A 22,073-nucleotide genomic window follows, 5' to 3' on the forward strand; every position below is an offset into this window, starting at 1 on the left:
TCCTACGGTCAAGGAAGCGCAAGCTTATAAACAAATCTTGCGAGACTTTGCTATGGCTGCGGGTACAGAGGTAAGCCTCTCTAAATCAAAGATTTTCTTTTTCAATACTAACATTGCTATTCAAAGAAATATTTCCAGAATACTAGGCTTTCAAAGAGATATGCTACCATTCAAATATCTGGGAGTACCTCTCACAGATAAACCTCTAAGCAAGATAGTTTGGGAGCCTGTGATTAATAAGTTACAGGACAAAGCACGAAAATGGACAAGCAGATCCTTGAATTTAGCTGGAAGGCTGGTGCTCACAAAGGTTGTCCTTCAATCAATCCCCATCTTCATGTTTTTAGCCCTTCCAGCTCCAAAAGGGGTTATGCAACACTACAGAAATATCCAAAGAGATTTTCTTTGGGGCAAAGGGGAAGAAAAGAAAAAATGGGCCTTGGTAGCCTGGGACAAGATATGCAAACCTAAAACACATGGAGGGTTAGGACTGGATGATCCTGAAGTGCTAAACAAAGTGTTGGGGGAAAAATTATGGTGGAGATGGTTAAAAGAGCCAGATGCTCCTTGGGCACAAATTTGGAACCAAAAATATGCAAATAATTGGCAAGCCCAGGACCATATAAGAATGTCTGGTATCATAAAGGGCTCCCACATATGGAATAAAGCTTGGGAAAACAGAGATATAATCCAGAAAAACAGTTTCTGGGAAATAAGAGCTGGAGACCTCGCTTGGTTTTGGGAGGACAGATGGCAACAGGAACCTAAACTGTTAAGAGAAGACTTTGAAAATCTCAAGAATGATACTGACACCAAAGGGTTACTCAGAGTAAATGAATTTTGGGATCAGACTAATAGCGGAGGAAAATGGAGAATTTGGAAGGAGATGGAATACAAGAACAATGCCACCTTGAAAGCACAAGCTGATGCTCTAACAGCCATCCTGAATCAAAGAAGGATCCTGATATCAGAAGATTCAGATCAACTAAGATGGGGTAATAACAATGAAGGTAACTTTAACCTTAAAGAGGCAAAGCGCATAGCCCTTAAGCTGGATTCCACAAAACCGGATTGGGTTTGGAAGGAACTATGGAAGCACCAAGGATGGATGAAAACCAAACTATTCATGTGGTTAGTGCATCATAAGAAAATTCTGACATGGGAAAACATCCGGAAAAGGGGTGTTTCTGGCCCATCCAGATGCCAGCTATGTGAATTACAAGATGAAACCATGGAGCACCTTCTCAACAGTTGTATTTTTACTTCCTCGCTATGGGATGGGATTGCCTTAATATTCAGACAAACAGATAGGGACAGAGGAAGCATTACCAACACCCTAAGGAATTGGAGAAGAAACTTCTCTGAGTATGATACAGTAAACAAAGCTTGGGCTTTAGCTCCAAGCTTCTTAATTTGGGATGTCTGGAAAGAACGCAATAATAGAATTTTCAAAAATCAAAAGAGTTCCTCCCAGAGCATTATGGAACAAATATTAAGACAGCTCAAGGAGACGGTTGGAACTTTATTGCAAGCCCCCCTAAGAACCCCCCTTCAGCTGCTGATGTGCAGATTCTACTTCAGTTGGGTTTGCAGGGGCTTATTCCTCAAGGTAACAAAAGAATTGTAGATCAGGTGGTCACTAATAAAGACTTTTGGCATCCTCCCCCTCAGGGATATTTGAAATGTAACATAGATGGAGCCTCAAAAGGAAACCCGGGCCTGGCTGGTTATGGGGGAGTGATAAGGGATGAAAAGGGCAGTATTCTATACATTTTTCATTGTAATTTGGGAAGAGCCACAAACAATATGGCGGAGCTAATGGCCCTAGAGCAATGTTTAGAAATCCTGAAGAATGACAATCTTCAAAACATTATAATTGAAGCAGACTCTGAGCTGATTATCAATTCAGTTAAACGAATCTGCTGTGGCTCGGCTCCGAAAAAAGTCTCGAGACATTGGAGGCTTCTTTAGGTCTATCAAAGGATCCATGCCCACCTTCAGAACATGAGGACCTTAAGTTTCAAGCATGTGCGACGGACTGCCAATAAATTAGCAGATATATTAGCTAATAAAGGTGTTCTTTGTTCTAAGAGTTGCAATAAGTACAGATGGTATGAGGTTCCCCAGGGTAGGTTGAGGGATGATTGTCTCAGCCAAGCAAATGCGGACCGAGAACTTTATCAGAACAGGGGATTCCAGCAGATTGCATAAGTTGGGGTTTAGCAGATATATGGTCTTGGATGAATTTTGAAAGGAGCAGTAAGGCCTTTGTCAGATATATCAACATAGATCAGCTTAGACCCAGGGTTCTTAGGTGGGTGATGAATTACAACAAGAGGGTTTATATAAACGATCCTTCACTACAGTTTAACTCTGCCTTGTTCCGCAGGGAGATGGAGTGGAGGGCTTCCAGTCAGAAGAAGCCGTGGAATTCCTACAATAGCAGGTGGCAGGGGCATGTTCGTGGCTCTCTGATGTTTGGCAGGCAATGGGTGCAACGAACCGGTGGTATTGTGAGCCAAACCACAGGCAAGATGGTTTACGGGTTTTCGGACAGCCTCAATACCCGAAGTGGTTTTCTAGATATAAACCCAATGCCTCTCATCGATCAACACATGTCCTAGGAAGGAGAGAGAATACCGCTTGTATCGGGCGAGTATTCCTCTTGCTACTCAATCTTCCGACATCTGTTTCAACCGTTGGATCAAGCAGACGAGGATCAATGGCCAAGAGTCAACGAGTTTTATTTGATGCCCCCTCAGCGGACCCGGAATTTTCTTTATACCAAAGTTAATCCATCTTTAGGTCCACCACTTTTCATTCTATACCGCCCTCAAGGTGGTTTCCGGTTCATCGGGCGCCTTCAACTCCGGAAGCGGTTTTCTCGAATTGAGCCCGATGCCACTCATCCCTCAACACGTGGCTCCAACAGGAGAGAGAATACCGCCTACATCGGGCGGGTATTCTCTTGGCTTCTTCTTCACCCGATATGCCTCTCCACCGTTGGATCTAACAGCAGCGGATCAACGGCCTAGGTTCACCGTGCATGTTGGCGGATCGCTGGCCTAGGTTTCCGTAGTGGGCAAGCCATCTTCTTTTTTGTGGGCCATTGCTCCTCTTTTGCTCACTGCTAGTCGGGAGGGGACACTTGCTTTAGTGTTCATTTTTTCCCACGCGTAAGTTCCAGAGATCTGGAATTTTTGTATTTTATGTAATTACTTTATACAAATTAATGGAAAAAAAAATTGACTCTTGCTTAAGCAAAAAAAATATAAAGATAATTTCAATGTTCAAATATTGTCATGATATTAAGTCAACAGTGTATATTGAACTATATTATTGGTTCAAGAATGCGAAAAAAGTCCATAATTAGAAATCAATTCAAAGACAATAACAATAACCACTAAACAATTTGTATCCATATACAAATATAACTTGTACATTTTCATAAATGGGAATCCATTCATTTATACATATGCCTTTCATATAGGTCAATGATACTAATTCAACAATATATATTATTGATTATGAGAATGTGAAGGAAGTCTATATTTGGAAATCAATTCAATAATAACAATAACCGTTAAACAATTTGTATCCATGTACAAATACGACTTGTGCATTTTAATAAATGGGAATCAATTCATTTATACATATATTTTTCCTTATAAAGTTTTGAAATAACTATTATACAAATTACTATAACTACCATTAATCATTGAATTTATAGAAGAAACTGAGTGATATTGAGATTAGAATTTGCTCTTCAAATGTTAAACTTCTCGCATGTAACAGTTAGAGTCTACTTAGCTGAACATTACCGACTCAGTGGTAGCCTTCCTATTTTCTACAAGTTATGAATCGTAGTTTAAGCAGATTGCTATTTTTCCCTGGAAATTATTGAATTGTACAATTTATGAATCGTAGTTTAATGAGATTGTTGTTTTGCTCTCAAAATTATTGAAATTCTGGTAAGATTGATAAAATTTGGTAAAGATTTTTGTAAATTCAGGTTAGAGTTGTCAAACTTCAAGATTTTAGGTGCCCCATAAGTTTTTCATGCCGTCGAATCCATTTCCACCATAAAAAACATGATTCAAACACTACTAGTGCAAGATTTAGTGAAAAAAATTCCCCAAATTCCCATCACTTTTCACTGTCATGGCAATTCCTCTGTACATCATTTATGAATACACTATTGGTGTGGGGTGAGTATGATATGGACAAACAACGAATACCTTTGCCAAACAATTGAGAAATACAGAGGGTTCACAATTAATATCATTTATTTATTTTTAAATATAATGCTAACCTTGAAGTAGCGATTAATATATTGTTAACCTGGCACTAAGAATCACTAAATGTCTAGTAAAAAGAAAATGTTGGAGGTTAATTTTTATGGAATTTGGTTGTAAGATTGTGAATTTAGTTATTTAAAATGTGTTTTCAAATTTATTTATAAATTTATTGTTTGAAAATATTTAAAACATTTAAATTTTTTCATTTATAAACTTAAAATATACAATTCCAATAAATCTTTACTAAAAACCAAAACAAATTTCACCAAAACAAAACCGTAAAAACTTTAAATTTATTGCAAAATTGACCTCGAACAAAGGAAAAATCTAAATTTAAAACTGGAAAAATTGCCCATCCAACGGCTCGCGGTTCCAGTCACCCCCACGCAACCACCATATATACAGAAAAAAGAATTAAATAGCATGCCCCCTAGCATGCCCCCACCCACGGGCCCTTCTTCGTCCACCTCCATGACCACATGGACCACCCACGCCCACGAATTTCGCCGACAGGGCCTACCCCATTCGAATTCAAGTAACCTTAGTTCGAAAAATAAAATAAAATTCACGCAATAAATCACAACACAAACAAACCCCCCACATATATATATATATAATCATAATACACTTTGGCCCCATTCAAATTCCATGGCTAAATTAATTCGTGAACCTTAGTCTTTTGAGGCTAAATTAATCCATTTTTCAAATTTGTTTTGGAATTGAACCAAACCATCCATTATCGAGTTTTTGAAACATTGCAAAATTTAATTTAAGTTATTCAATATCATCAATAATAGTGCAATTTGATAATGTATTTTAAACTCTCAAGTGAGAAGTACCTATCAACAATAATGTATTATAATGACCAAATTTAGTTAATAAATGAAGAAGGAATCTTCATATTATTGGATTTCACAATATTAATCTTTTGTTGAGACAATTTTTACAATTCGTCACTAATGTGATCAACATCCAATTCAATATTAATGTCTTGTGTTTTCTTGGTAGGTAATGAAGCTTGCATGACAATATCACACTTCCTTTCTACTGCTTCAATATCTCGTTGCATTTTTATATACCCTTCTTCTCCCCATTCAGGTCCCCAAGAGTTCTTAACTATCCAATAATTAATTCCCTCAGGAGACTTGCCATAACCAACCGCTACAACTCCATGGTCAAGTTCAGTGTCGCAATCACCAGCGAATATTCCCTGTATATTAAAAAATTGCTTAGTGTAGATGCCAACTTATTCATTTCTAATATATTCATTTTTAAGAACAATGTAATAGATTATGACCACTTACCTTTGAATAAAATTGGAAATCTTTACCACTTGCTTCTATGGCGATAGACATAGGTTGGTGACCCATTACTTCTTTAAGAGATTTTTCATTGTTAGCAGGAACATCTTCAAAACCATCAATAGTTGCTGCGATTGCATTTGATTTAACCTATCAAGAAAACAAAACTTAGTAAACTTACAAAATATAATATTGATTATTATTAAGACAATAAAATGAAATAATAATTCAATAATCTTACAAACATGATAACGCACCATTATTAAAAATATTATGATGATGCTTACTATTATTTATAAGAACTGTTTTTTTTCAATGCCAATAAAAACTCCTTGTTGTTTACACACACATTGATTGAGAATTAAATATATGGATTCTTATGGTATAGGAAGGGAATCGAGGCATACTATTAAGGTTTGACAATTCAATGTTGTCATTTTCAAGAAAAAAGCTTATCTATCTAGTTAATAAAATGTGTTATCTTAATAATTTATATAATTATCTAAATTTAATTATATATAGAGATAAAAACTACATATATTTTCAATTTTCACAAATTTCTACCTAAATTTAATCTATCAAATATTATTTAAAATTTTCTAATCAAATATTAAGAATCAAAATATACCAACATAAACATGCAAATAGCTAAAATTCCAAATATTCAACATCTATATCTACAATTTTTCCAAAAATACAGCATCCTAATCCACACAATTTAGAGGGATTTTTACTGGTTACCTATTAAAAAATTTATATAGAAATCCATTTCACTAAAATTTTCCATTTTACTGGGATTTAACTATCCTATCTAAATGCATTTTACTAGGATTTAATTATCCTATCTAAATGCACAGGTAAGTAGTATTGCCACTTAACATACCTTGGAGGGACTGCATTCGTTGGCTTCAGCAGTGTATGGATACTCATCTTCAGCAACGACTCCACCATTATCTATGATATATTGGAAGGCGTTGTCCATAAGCCCTCCGTTGCAGCCTGCATTCTCTTTACTGCAATCTACCAACTGTTGCTCTGATAAAGAAACGAGCTTCCCTGTTTTGAGATAGTTAATGCCCTCTACAGAAGCTATAGTTGAAAATGCCCAACAACTTCCTGCAAAAACGAAAATATAAACAATATATCAGCTACAACATATACCAAGTATATGTATATGTTAGGCTATTATTGATCCAAAGCATATAATTAAATGAAGATGAATCACTGTAATTGGTTATTATTGATTTAATACACAACAACAATGCGTTACTATTAATTTAATATAAGTAAATAAATTAATTAAATAAATTAGTTCGAAATCTTGACTAAAATAATGATAATTGGATTAATTTTAAAAAACAATCTAAAAGAAATGAGTGGATATTGTTTTGAAACTCAAACTAATTCTGCAAATTTGAAGATCATACAACATTGGCCTTTTTTTGTCAGAAGAAAAAGTGTAATATATGTTAGAAAACTAATAAACTTAAACAACGATTCTGCATGCGGAAAGAACTGAAAAGAATCACTGAAACTTAATACCCAGGGATACGAGTTACCTCCAGCCATTGGTGATGTTTGATGAAAGCCACAGTCCACTTGCCTGCTACTTCTTCAGCACTCTAGCTTCAATCCAAGAAAAAGAAAAAGAACACAAGAATGCTGAAGGCACTTCCAAGCTCTGCTATCTCAGCTAGATGGTGTAAAACTGAAGGGGGTTGAGATCCGAGCTTGGGGACCAAACAGATGAACATATAGCTAAGCTTCCATCAAGCTTCTAAAAGCTATGTGTTAGAAAAACCACAAATCAAGGTAGAGATCAGATCAAAGTGATGGACCACTTTAGTAGCTCCCAATTATAAATTTAGTAATTGCAGTTGATTTTCTTAACTTAAGGAAACTACTGCAGTTGGTTTCCATAAGTTAAGAAAAGCTGCAATTCCATAAATCAAGGTAGCTTTTGTGTAAAATAAATGGAGCTTAACATTCTCCCACTTGGTCCATACTTCCAAACTTAATGTCTCAACTTAAAAACCATTGATAATCTGTATTAAGTAATAGATACATGAATCATGGCGATAAGTTCTCTTATGACGAGTATTATCTTCCATGTATTACTATGCATTTATTCTTATTATAATTTATGTGGCAACAATTTCTTAATGAATAAACCTTATGTTTATTCTTGGTCCTTCTTAAATGAATTTTCTCAAATCAACTTAAAGTGCACATAAATATGAGAAAAAACATCACAATAATTAAGAATTTCATTAAAATATCATTGTCCATACAATGAAAAACTTCATAATGGAACCAAGTCCCATATTCAATACATGATCCTTGAATTTAAACGGTGGCATGCCCTTAGTCAAAGGATCAGCGATCATTAACTCAGTGCTGACGTGCTCAATGACCACTTTATTTTCTTTAACACGTTCCCTTATAGCTAAATACTTAATGTCGATGTGTTTATTTCGACTCCCACTTTTTTAGCCATAAAACCAGCAGCTGAATTATCACAATATATTCTCAATGGCTTAGATATAGAATCCATAATTCTAAGCCCAGAAATGAAATTCTTAAGCCATACACCATGTAAAGCAGCCTCAAACAGGATATACATAAGCATGTAGTCTTTGGTCCCTTGAAGGTACCTCATTACTTTCTTTGCAGCTCTCCAGTGGTCTAAACCTGGATCATTCTGATATCGTCCCAACATTCCCACAACAAATGCAATGTCAGGTCTTGTAGATACACAACATAATCATTAGGAATTGCTGATCTCTTAGGTCTAGTAGATCTTCTTAATGTTGTACCATCATCTTCCTGAGAAGTATGTGGTTCAACTTGTTGTTCAAAAGTTCTTGGCAACTCTTGAACTCCTTGATCTACTGGAATATCGTCAGCAGCTTGTGGAACTTCAACAATTGGTTGTTCAACACCAGTTTGTACTTGAGGGGTGCTATGAATAATAACCAATCTATCACTTGAAGTGGAAGGTTGAGATTCTGAATGATCTTTCTCAGAAACTACGTTTCTGGTTTGATCGCTCCCACTGATCAAGTCATTTTCAAGAAACTTTGCATTTCTTGATTCCACAATCCTAGTGCTGTGAGATGGACAATAAAATCTGTAAGTATGTATGATTTCTAATATGTCTGAACTCCTATTGGCACCTTTCTTTGACTTGTTGGTCTGCTTTCCCTTTATGCAGTCCACACAAGTCTCAAGATCAGTAAAATCTAGAGTATTAAGTATTCCTTCATTTACCAATCTTTTAATTCTATCTATGGAGATATGACCTAGTCTCCGGTGCCATAATTTAGAGGAAACTTCATTAATAACACATCTTTTAGTGCCAGTGTGAACATGCATTGAATCATATGTGACTTTGTTTTGTAAATTAATGCAGTAAAGACCATTAGACAAAATACCATTCCCAACATAATCAGATTTATAGAATAGACTGAAAGATTTTTCTGAAAAGTTTAAGGAATATCCAAAAGGTACAAGCCTTGAAACTGAAATCAAGTTTCTAGAAAAACTTGGAACATAACTCCAAAACAAAACCACTACTTAAAGTTAAATAACATGTTCCTATAGCTTCTACATGCGAGCCCATCTTGTTTCCTGATAAGATGCTTTGCTCACTTCCCACTGGTTTCCTTAGGTTTTGCAAACCTTGCAAGGAATTCGAAACGTGAATTGTTGAACCAGAATCAATCCACCATGTGTTAATATTAACATTAACCATATCAGATTCATAACAAACAAACGAGATTACTTCCTCAAGTTCGGGAATGTCAGAACGAATTTCAGAGAAATTTGCAGGTTGTACTACTGCATCAAAATAAAGAATCACATGCTTATGTTGAGGCTTAATAAACTTTCATGTTTTACCAATGTAAAACATGCTAAAAAGAATTGAATCAAATGACATGAAAATTGCCTGTGGGCTAAATTTTCAATTCAAACAGATTCAATAAAACTTTATGTACTTTCATGTTTTACCAATGTAAAACATGCTAAAAAGAATTGAATCAAATGACATAAAAATTGCATGTGGGCTAAATTTTTAATTCAAACAGATGCAATAAAACTTTATGAACTTTCATGTTTTACCAATGTAAAACATGCTAAAAAGAATTGAATCAAATGACATGAAAATTGCCTGTGGGCTAAATTTTCAATTCAAATAGATTCAATAAAACTTTATGATAAAACTTATTAATTCATAACTCCTGTGGGTAGGTTATGAAATTTTATCCTAACTAATTACATAAATATAATAAAAAATCCTGTGGGATAAGATTTATTATATTCAGTGTAATTAATTACAATTTAATGTCTAAATAATCTTCATGTGATCAATCAAAATATATAATTTTATTTAATTAAAGATGCTGTGGCTATTCTCTAATTAATTAAAATCATATGGATCACTAGACATTATTTTGTTGCATAAACAAAACTTAACCCGGAGATTGACTGAAGCAGCGTTGTTCTACTTTGCACTTGCATAGCAAATGCAGTTCGAAGGCTAGCTGGCTTGACTTCAAGCTCCGTCCTTAAGTTCAGCGTAAATTTTACAATGAATATGTAATCAATTATAAAATTTACAGAGTGCCATTATTTGATAATGATGGGATCAGGAGACGCAGCTAACGAATTCAAGAACCATCATATAAACATATATTGAATAGCATGGCACACGCTAACACACAAATTGTGCAAGTCTTTAAGGCTGCTAACTGCACCACTAGATGTGTCAGCCAGAAGCCTTGCTACATAAAGACATCCATTTGAAAATATGGCCAAGTTTATTCTTCCATAAAAATAATTATCAAATAATAAAAAATGCTCTATCACCTTAAAAAGTTAAGGAGCACTGGCTCTTACCACATGATCAAAAAAAACTTTGTTCTTCAAAAAGTGATATAATTAAAAAACTTCATATAGCACTTTTAAAGATCTCGTGTTTATTTTTATCAAAAGGAAACCTCTTAGGCTATAATCCCAATAAGAGTTGGACGCTTGCTCTTAAAACATGATCAAAACTACTTTGCACATCAAAGCGATTTACAATTGGAAAAATCCATCTGAGCTTACCATTAAATAAATAAAGAATGGACTCCATGTCATAGATCTCATGCCGGACCCGGGGCTTCAGGGCAGGAGATTATCATATCATTGGGTTCTAAAAGCCTCCAAACAGTTCCAATTATAAACTCAAAAATAAAAACACAAAGACAGGCATTTCTGCCCCCATATAAGTTTTTGATTTAAACCTTAGTGGTAAACCTATATTGTATTCAATTTTCACTTATAACTCTTTACCAATATCGTTTTTGATTGAAACCTTAGTGGTAAACCAATACAATATAAACGTATTTGGTAAACCATAAACGTATTTGGTAAACGTTGGATAAACGTATTTGGTAAACGTATTTGGTAAATATATACCATGCCACGTATTTGGTTAACCATATACCATAAACGTATTTGGTAAACGTTGGATAATCCATAGTGTGTTTTATGATAAACATAATAATGGTTGCATCGGACAGGTAACAATTTACCATACCATATAGTCACAATACCATATAAATTTCAAACAGAAAACGTGGAATACAAATTTAAGCAGACGGAAGAACGAAAAGGGACAAAACAATAAAATTTCTGTTGATCGACATTTCCACGGTGGGATGCATAGTTCATATATATAATGCAATGAATAATGTCCTAAATTGCATAGACCACCTCTCTGCTCCACTTTCCGTGATTGAAATTGATTTCGGGATCTCAGATTAAATAGTCAATTAAATTACCATGAACACGAACAAGCTTTCCGAGCTTTGGATTTTCATAACTGACTTCATGCGGATGGCAGATTCCCACATCCAATCATTACGAAGCAAACTCAAAATTAATAGTTAACTTTACTTCATACATTTTGGAGATGCAGTGAAGAATATGCCTGACAATAACAATGAGCATTCCACACCTTTCTGAATTTACTTTCGATAGTCAATGGTAGTGCCCATAATTTTAAAATTAAACAATAATAATGTCACAAACAAAATAATCTTAAATCAATAGTATACTATGGCAGATTAATATTTAGCTCAGTTGCATAGCACAGGTTGCATGTTCAAACCCCATCCCATGCCCTCACTTCTTTAAAAAATAATCGCAATGAGTGCAAATACGTTCAGGTTTCAACTCTCGCAGAGTTGATCGATCTCACAAGAAGCATAAGTTATTTTATGAATATTCCAAACTTAACCCAACCTATTACACAACAAAGCAATCGCATACCGAAAAGAGGGAAATAAAATCTGGGGGAAATAAAATCTGAAGTTAACGCAAGTGAATTCAGCTTGTACAGAATTAAAAAACCCATCAACAGAAAGATCCAACACACCTGTTATCGGCTTTGAATAAAACTCTATACCATTTCCAATTAAAAAACTCTCCCTTTATGATTTTCAACCTTAAAACATATAACAAAATAAAAAAGAGAATTTTAAAATTTTAAAACAGAAACGAAAGGTAATTCCAAAAACCAAAGTCATATGCCATTTGGCTTGGGAGCGCATGCAGCTTGTCTTGGGAGCGCATGCAGCTCGACTGTGGCGCCCTTGAGGTGCATAGAAAGACAAAAGGGCGGCGAGAGCACACCAAGGTAGAGGTAATAGAGGCTCCGATACCAACTGTTAGAAAACTAATAAATTTAAACAACGACTCTGCATGCGGAAAGAACTGAAAAGAATCACTGAAACTTAATACCCAGGGATACGAGTTACCTCCAGCCATTGGTGATGTTTGATGAAAGCCACAGTCCACTTGCCTGCTACTTCTTCAGCACTATAGCTTCAATCCAAGCAAAAGAAAAAGAACACAAGAATTATGAAGGCACTTCCAAGCTCTACTATCTCAGCTAGATGGTGTAAAACTGAAGGGGGTTGAGATCCGAGCTTGGGGACCAAACAGATGAACATATAGCTAAGCTTCCATAAAGCTTCTAAAAGCTATGTGTTAGAAAAACCACAAATCAAGGTAGAGATCAGATCAAAGTGATGGACCACTTTAGTAGCTCCCAATTATAAATTTAGTAATTGCAGTTGATTTTCTTAACTTAAGGAAACTACTGCAGTTGGTTTCCATAAGTTAAGAAAAGCTGCAATTCCATAAATCAAGGTAGCTTTTGTGTAAAATCAATGGAGCTTAACAATATATTTATATAAGAAGATTACATAGAACAAATGCAAGAAGCATATGCAAAAACAGTCATATAAGAAGATTACATAGAGCAAATGCATAAAGCAAATGCAGAAACGTGAACTGAGCCTGTTGTAGGGAAAAGTATCTGATTCGGACGACCCTATCCCACTCTAAGGGTGATAGTACCTCAGCAACAACTGTAAAGAAAACTACTTAAGGTTTACTTCTTTATGAAAGCAAGAGAGAATGAAGAAATGCACTAACCGTTGTCTTGCGCTTAATGTCAAATCCAAACTCTTCTCTTTGCTTGCTTGCTCCCAGCTCCTTGCTCTTTTGCTGGCCCAGCTACAATGAGATCCTGCAAAATAACAAAGAAGGAAACTACAAGAAGCATGCAATCATAACTGATTCAAGGATTAGCATAAATCAAATATACAATTATCACAATACATCATTGAAACAAGTGCATATAGAAGAACCTCAATAGCTTTTATTAATGGAAGAAGTAAAGTTCTGAGAGTGTTGCAACCATTGAAGGCCCCAATCCAGCAACACCTCCCAGCAGAAAGAATTTCTCCTCTTCACCTCCTTCAAGCAATCACCCAATAGTTCTATAGTGAAACCAACAGCATATCATTACTTTGCACAAAATTCCAGCCTCCTGAGCTCATAGGAGAGAGCTCAATATATAGATGAATTGAGAAAGGATGAGTCAGCTTGCAACTGATGTGTAGCTGCCTTGTGTCCTCTCTCTCTTCAGTTCTTGAGTCCACTTGGAGAACCTTGTTTCCACTTGGAGAAACAGAGCCTCTGACTCATCACAAGGCGAAATCCCTGATCCAAGTGTCATTTTTGGAAGATTCCAGAGCAATGACTCAATGTGCCACTTGTCCCATCTCGCTCAGCGCAGGTGGCCTTTGTTCTACCTGCTTTGCAACGCAGGTACACCATGGAGGAGTTGAGTTTCAGCGCAGAAGCCTAGTGGAGCACCTGCTTTGATTTCAGGATTGCTTGTTTTTGAGTGTTTTCAGGTGGAGAACTGATCTGAGAGCTGTTGGTTTGCTGACCTTGTTCCTCTAGGGGTAGGAACATCATGTTTAGGGACTTTGGATCCCTTGGATTATTGACAATTCATGCCTAATGCTGCAAGGCACAAAATTGTCTATAACAGATGCCCCCTAAAGTATGAGGTCGTTTATCGGGTGAAATGCTTTATTAGGAGGATCCGAAGTTCATTCAATCTGCTGAGAAGTGTCCTGTAATAAGATACAATACAATACATTATTTTTCATACTTTTTCATGATCTAGCTGAGGCGGGCATTCCCATGCTCAGCTTTATAAATTCATTTTGGTACATAGAACAGACGATCGTCTGATGGTAGACTGATAATTCTCTGCTGAAATTATCATCCTTTGAGAAGGATGATCATCTGCTGCAATGATGTACACATCAAATGTCTTTATATCCTGAATATATATCGCAGCCCGGATGGATGAAACTAGATCCGGGGTCTTCAATCTCTTTCGATCTTCACTCGATGTACAAGTCGATCCATGTGAGAATTTCTTGAAGTCGAACATGGAAAGACATCGCTTGATTACCGGTCAATGATGTAAACCGTTAACAAGCGCGAGAGGAATCACCGATAAGGATGATGACCCTCAAGGTACAACAGTACAATTCACATGGTGGGAATAAAGGACTTGGCGTCGACCACCATGCAAAATCCTCTGGTCGAAGGTCATTGATGTATACCTGTCGCCGGAAGTGAGAAACTTGCCATTGAGGCATGCAAGCTTCAAAGTACTGAAGGGGTTGTTCCTAGATCAACTCCTTGGATAATGAGCTGATGTCGACAAGGAGCGATCCGTCAAAGGAGGGCCTTAATGAATCCCACATCATTGACACGGAATGGAGCTAGTGATTGTGATGAGGTGAAAACAAACTGTGATGTATGATTCAGGGTGGCGGTCATGAAATGGATGAAGGACAATGTATGGCAGTGGATGGGACACGGTTGACTCTTTGCAGAACAACATCTCTTGAACATATAACGACACTGATGTGATGGATTGGTAGCATTACCCCAAATGTGGATGGTGTGGCGAGGACCATGGTGATGAGACCGGTGAATGAAACAACCCAACCCGATGTGATACGGAGGACAAAGTGTCATGTTCAAGAGCGACTTGCTACCATTAAAGCTGTGAGGTTCTCCCAATTTTTCCCCAGTCATTGCTGACCAGTACCTCTTTATTTTTATCAAGCTTGAGGAGGATAACATATGCTTGTTCTATAACCTGCCCTTCGGCAAGCCCATCGCTATGTTTTAACGAGCCTAGCGATAGGGAAACTCGTTCTCGTCTAAAGACAAGTTTGTCGCTATTTAATGAATTTAACGAGTCTAACGACAAGGATAACTCGGTCCTTTTCATTTTTAGAGAGTCTGAAAAGGTACATAAAGTCAACTCCTGAATTCCTTTTTCGTCATCTAATCCCTTAAGTCCGAAAAAGTATAAAACAATACAGAAGGGATGAATTTTCGATTGCTTTAACGAGCCGAACAAAACAAGCGCTCGATCTTTTTGTGCAATAATCCCTCAGGTCCAAAAAGATTAAAATCTAGAGGAGGGATAGCTCTTCCGGTCGTTTAACGAGCTGGAAGGCCAAAACTCGGCAAACTTTTCATATTTTACGAGTCAGGAGAAAAGAGCTCAAAGAAGACTCGTCTTTTGAGGAACGAGTGATAAACAGAGATAGCAGCAGATTCCAGGTACAGGTTGGAATATTCCAATCACGGCAGTGTCACAAGGATGGCTAAGTGAAATCACTCTTCGCAGCTGTTCCTCAAAATGGGTAAACAAACATATGGAGATGAACGATTGGCCAAATGAACGAATGGAGGTGAGACTGCAAGAACACGACCAAGGGCTTTAATATGGCTGTCAAAGGTTACATTTACCAAGGTTATTTACCGGGCTGGGTTCGTTTTTTAACGAGCTTGAACACTGCTCAACCTTATGTTTATTTTTTAACGAGCATGAACTATGTGCTAAAACTGCTCGGATCTTGCGTTTATTTTTTAACGAGCATGAACTGTGTGCTAAAACTGCTCGAATATACCAGTCATAATACAAGAAACACCTCAGGTGAGATAGCTATTTTTTTTAAGGAGCTTTATCTCACGAAGCTATGCTCCTATTTGGCAAGTTTTGACTTTTGCCCCACATCCTTTCTTTATGGAAGCTGGAAACGGCTAATCCTACGAGTTTAACGGGTTAGACCTACAGGTTTAAAGGGAGGACCTAAAAATTTAAAAAATAAATAGTCGTCCCGTGCTTGCATTCCAAAAGGTTTGCATGCCCCCAGGTATAAAGTATAATTTCGAGGCGCTGCCTCTTTCTTATTATCCGAAAAATGGTTTTATTTGCTGCCGCAAACTGAACTCTCTTTTCGGCGATGTCTATCATTAGGTTGCTAAGGATGGTGACTACTTGTTGCAGCAATTTCATCTCTTTCTTTGGAGGCTGCCCCTACTTATCCTTCAAAACATATGTTTTAATGGGTGAGGCTTGCCTTCAAAGATGGTGGCTACTTGCTGCCACAAATGGATCTCCTTCCTCAGGAGAGCCTACTTACCTAGACAAGGGGAGCGAGAAGCCGATTATCTCACTCACATAACTTTGACAAAAGAATCTTATTCTAGAACAACCCTCTCTTCCTTCCTTCGGACGGGGTACGGACTAGTCATATTCTTCTGCGGAAATCAACTTTATACCCAAGGTTTCCTCTGCCCAAGGCAGGCCAGGGTGCATGCCCCCTGGGTCCCAGTTACATCTTTCCGAATCACTCGCATTCATCGGGAAGTAGAACCGGGGGTGGAGGCATTCCTTGAGTGAATAAACCGTTAAGGGATGGTATTTGACTATTTGCGATGCGTGATCCTGGAAATGAAAGTTGGTCTACGAGCTTGACCATCCTTCCTTCGTGCGGAAAACACATAACTCTGAAGAGTGAGGACACTATTGCCTCCATGCAATATATATAGTCTCGTCCAAGGAGTAAGTTATACACCAAGGGTCCTTGGACGACCATGACGTTCATATGAACTGTCTTCCCCTTCAATGTAACAGGAACATTGGGGAGAATCCCTAACGGGCGACTGGTTCCTTTATCAAAACCTGATAGATTTCTCATCTCAGGTAAAAGCGCCGGGGAACCCAGTGCTTTCCAAGCAATAGAGGAAAGGATACTCACAGAAGCCCCTTCATCAATGATAGTTCCAGCCATCACCATTCTGTAGATTTGGACGATGATTCTGAATGGGATACTGGCTGGTAACCGGGGTCTGCCTAGTTGATTCCAATCAAAGGACACAACCAGGTTGCTTGGTGGTGGGACCGAATACACGGTCGGATACGACCCTGACGATGTTCCTTCCTGCGATAAAGGAATGGGCACGTTGCCCTGATGCTCATCAGAGTCTGTGTTGATGAAAAGAATCTGGATGGTGTCATCCTTATTCTCTTCAGTGAGGGTGTCATTCGAAGATGAATCTTCAACGACGGTGTCATTTGAGGATGAGACCTCTGAAGGAAGAACCGGGTCAACTGCCGTTTCGACCTTTAGACTTTCGTCTGGTCTGGATTCAGTAGGTTCATTCTCAATGACGGACACTTCAGCTGACCACTTGAGCGGGCCAGCTGAATTTTCAACTATCGAGGGATTAGGCACGAGTTTTTGGTATCCAGGAGGAAGTCGTAACGGTGATACCGGACGATCTTCCAAAACTCTCTTCGCCTCATCTAAGAATGGACATCGGTGGATGGCGTGATCGCCTTCACACAACATACAGGGTGATCTTGGTCTCCCTTTTCGTCCTTCACTCTCGCTAGTTGATGGACTGCAATCAACATGACTACCAGAGGTTGATGCTACCGGATTGTGCAACCTGGGGGACCAGTCCCTTAGTATCCGGGGAATACAAGGACAATCACGATGGAAGTGGGTCCCTTTGCAAATGACACATGGTGATTTACGCCCGGTCGGTGCAGTGTGTGGATTTTTGTCAGATGTCTTTTGCTTGCCCCCAGTCGCCTTCGCCATAGGCCCCTTCTGCTTCTTTTCTCTCTTCTTCTTTTCCTTCTTCTCCATGGGAGGCTGACTTCTGCCGGCTCTACCCTGCGAAGATGAAGGATCAGAGGAAGAATTGTAAGAGGTGGAAGGCTGGTGGGTAGCTCGAGACTGGTCTGACTGTTGATTCGACTGCTCAGGATTAGTGGCGATTTGAACTACATTAGTTGAAAAGAGCCATACAGGTAGGCCAATTGTCAGTCCTGGAAGTGACAATGTGGCCATATGAGGCGCACCAACATCTCCCCAAGAGGAGAAGGGATTGGGACTTCCACCAAGGTGACTTCCTTGGTTGGTGGGCTCCATACTTTTCAACTGAAAGATCAACGTGGGAATAACAGGTGATTATGTTCCGATTAAAATAAATTTTATTAACGACGCTTTAGACACAATTTTGCTTTTTCATGTTTTAAGAGTCGAGAAAAAGCTAAAGATGACTCTAGTCTCCTTCGATGTTTTAACGAGCCCGAAGTGACAAATGCTCGAATGGACTTTTTCAGTTATAGAGTTTGAAAAAGGCCAAAAGAAACTACTCTGGAGTTCTAGGCAGAGGGTGTGCCAAACTTTTCGCGAAACCACAGAATACGTTTTACGGTACGGGTGGTCGATCTTCGTGAATGCTGTGTTCACTGCATCGCGATCAGTAGGGCGGCCGACACGGCTTCCTATGGATAAAGGCTTTGTTCCTATAGGGGTCTCCCAATATATACGCGATGGTACGTGGGAGCACAAGTCCGTATTAGTGCCACCGACTCTCAGGAGGAATCACCCACCTTCGTAGAGATCGACAGTCACTACGTTTAACGACGCCGGAACACGTCTCTACCTAGACCTCTATGTGTTTGCGTTATGTTTCAAAGTGTTGTTATGTAAATTGGATTTATTTTAATGTTGATCTTGCTTAGCAGTTTGCCTTTAAGGATCACCACGAGATGTATATGACAAATTCCTGATGCAGTCTAAGATGAGAAGCAAACTTTTCAATCTTTCAACTTTGAAAATCTTAACTACTGAGGGAGAAGAAAGGCAAATCTTTTCACACAGATCATAGAGCACACACTAATGCAAAATTTCCTAAATCGTCATGCAAGCAGTCAAATGCAAAATGCACAATGCATGTATTTTCTTTTCCCTTTCTTAATGTTGATGTATTACAAAAAGAAAGTTGTTATATAACTTTGATTTCGATTTAAAGCGAAAACAAACAAGCTTGTCCAAAATCAAAAGACACCTTAAGATTTACTTGTTTAATCACTGGAAATACATGAAATCAAACCATAATGACGAAAGTAAAAAGACTAATCAGCTATGGACAGCAAACAAGCTAACTCTTTAGACCAGCAAAATGCCTAACACAGGTTCAGATCTAAGAGGCCAAAGCAAGACTAGTTTACTTTCGTTATGGGAAATTGTAAATGATGTAAGAAATACAAAAGAACAAGTACAATTTCGTTATATAACAGAGGCGGAATGATGGCAAGTAAGGTTGGTTTCAGAACAGGTACAAGACTGGTAACTGGCTGCAAAATCTATAGTGAAAACAGGCAAGAAAAAGGGAGGAAACCCCAAATGCACAAGGCAAATTTGGGCCAACGCAGGTGCTGCACAGCCAATCTGGCTCTCAGCGCAGGTAGCCCCTTCGGGACCTGCGTTGCAAAGCAGGTAGCCTGTGTACTACCTGCTTTGGAAAACGAAAGTTTCGTTTTCACAGTTTCCGGGTCACAATTTTCTCAAAAATGCACAGTTTTTGCTCAAATCAGAAGCAATCAGTCAAGCACACACTAAGGGATGACAAGGAAGATGAAAAGCTATCACTAAGAGCTTACAAGGATCCTTGTAGATCAGCTCTTCAAATCATGAACATGCTCAGAAATGAGCTAGAGTAGCTGCCCTCTACTTCGCTTTTGATATAGTCAAAAGCTTTTCGATTTGGTACTCTTTTGTTCAGGAAATGAATAGCAAAATACTACAAACAATCAAACAGATACGATCCCCAGCGGAGTCGCCAGTTTGTTGTAGGGAAAAGAATCTGATTCGGATGACCCTATCCCACTCTAAGGGTGATAGTACCTCAGCAACAACTGTAAAGAAAACTACTTAAGGTTTACTTCTTTATGAAAGCAAGAGAGAATGAAGAAATGCACTAACCGTTGTCTTGCGCTTAATGTCGAATCCAAACTCTTCTCTTTGCTTGCTTGCTCCCAGCTCCTTGCTCTTTTGCTGGCCCAGCTACAATGAGATCCTGCAAAATAACAAAGAAGGAAACTACAAGAAGCATGCAATCATAACTGATTCAAGGATTAGCATAAATCAAATATACAATTATCACAATACATCATTGAAACAAGTGCATATAGAAGAACCTCAATAGCTTTTATTAATGGAAGAAGTAAAGTTCTGAGAGTGTTACAACCATTGAAGGCCCCAATCCAGCAACACCTCCCAGCAGAAAGAATTTCTCCTCTTCACCTCCTTCAAGCAATCACCCAATAGTTCTATAGTGAAACCAACAGCATATCATTACTTTGCACAAAATTCCAGCCTCCTGAGCTCATAGGAGAGAGCTCAATATATAGATGAATTGAGAAAGGATGAGTCAGCTTGCAACTGATGTGTAGCTGCCTTGTGTCCTCTCTCTCTTCAGTTGATCTTCAGTTCTTGAGTCCACTTGGAGAACCTTGCTTCCACTTGGAGAAACAGAGCCTCTAACTCATCACAAGGCGAAATCCCTGATCCAAGTGTCATTTTTGGAAGATTCTAGAGCAATGACTCAGTGTGCCACTTGTCCCATCTCGCTCAGCGCAGGTGGCCTTTGTTCTACCTGCTTTGCAACGCAGGTACACCATGGAGGAGTTGAGTTTCAGCGCAGAAGCCTAGTGGAGCACCTGCTTTGATTTCAGGATTGCTTGTTTTTGAGTGTTTTCAGGTGGAGAACTGATCTGAGAGCTGTTGGTTTGCTGACCTTGTTCCTCTAGGGGTAGGAACATCATGTTTAGGGACTTTGGATCCCTTGGATTATTGACAATTCATGCCTGATGCTGCAAGGCACAAAATTGTCTATAACAGAGCCACTTGCAAATCTGCACAAATCTGTTAAAACAGATCCCAGATACAACATTGGCCTTGGTTCTTCACAGGATTAAGTGCTCCCTTTTTTCTCCAATCAATAGACACTGGCAGGTGGTTGGAGTTTTGATACATGAATGATCCACTCTGTGTTCCTCGGTCTCGGCGCAGACTCTTGTGCTTCTCCATTCTAGTTGTCATATGCATGGCCTTGAATTCTTCGTTACTCAGATCTGTAAACTTATTCAATCCAAGCTTGTATGGACCATCCTTATGATTCACGGAGTCGATGTATTTCACGTTGTCTTTGAATATCGCGAATCGTTTGGCATGCTCATCCGAATCCAAACTTTTGGTGGTGCGATGCCGAAGTGCCCATTTATCATAAAGGAGTCGCAGACTTTCCTCAGAGTTGAGGTCTTCATCTGTAAATTCAGGGGAAGAATCTAAAGCGTTGGTTGATAAAGTCCACAAGGTGGTCGCAAGGAACAGTAACAGGGTTGCTTTTGAAACACTCGCCATCACAAAATTCACAGAGAGAAAGGGGAAGATGATTTTCTTATATAATAACTCCGACTCAGTGTAAGACACACGAAAGCGTGTGGCATTAGTTAGGGGGAAATTTGATTCACGCCACCAATTGGGAAGCGTTAACATGGCCGGAAATTTAGTAAATTTAAGTTATTGAAATTACAGGTGAATTACTCACAATTTTAAAAAAGTGTTGTATATATATAATAATAATAATAAATAATTTAAATTTCACAATCACAATTTTTTTTTCATTTAACTCTAATAAAAAATTTACCACATTTTAACAAATGCGTAGTCTAACGAGTCTTAGTAGTTGCCCAGAAAGTTATGGAAATTCTGGTTATTTTAGAGAAAATCCGGTGAGGATTTTTGTAAATCTAAGTTATAGTTGTTAAACTTCAAAATTTTAGGTGTCCTAGACGTTTTTGATGGTGCTGAATCCATTTCCACCATCAAAGACACGACTGCTTCTACAAGATTTTTTGAATTATTTTTGCCAGGATTTCAGCGACTTT

General features: G+C 38.2%; 1 pseudogene across 1 annotated transcript; it reads right to left on the reverse strand.

The window, feature by feature from the left end:
• Positions 1-5,163: 5,163 nt before the first annotated feature.
• Positions 5,164-21,546, reverse strand: LOC149183691 (vignain-like; annotated as a pseudogene). The gene is made up of 4 exons (XR_016257199.1): positions 21,072-21,546; positions 6,483-6,715; positions 5,603-5,749; positions 5,164-5,508 (listed from the first exon to the last, which is right to left on the reverse strand). The product of XR_016257199.1 is annotated as a vignain-like (transcript).
• Positions 21,547-22,073: the final 527 nt, after the last annotated feature.

This window comes from Pinus tabuliformis, chromosome 3_2 (assembly GCF_031772625.1).
Source record: "Pinus tabuliformis cultivar Carrire ecotype Pingquan chromosome 3_2, CPIR1, whole genome shotgun sequence".
Taxonomy (NCBI): domain Eukaryota; kingdom Viridiplantae; phylum Streptophyta; class Pinopsida; order Pinales; family Pinaceae; genus Pinus; species Pinus tabuliformis.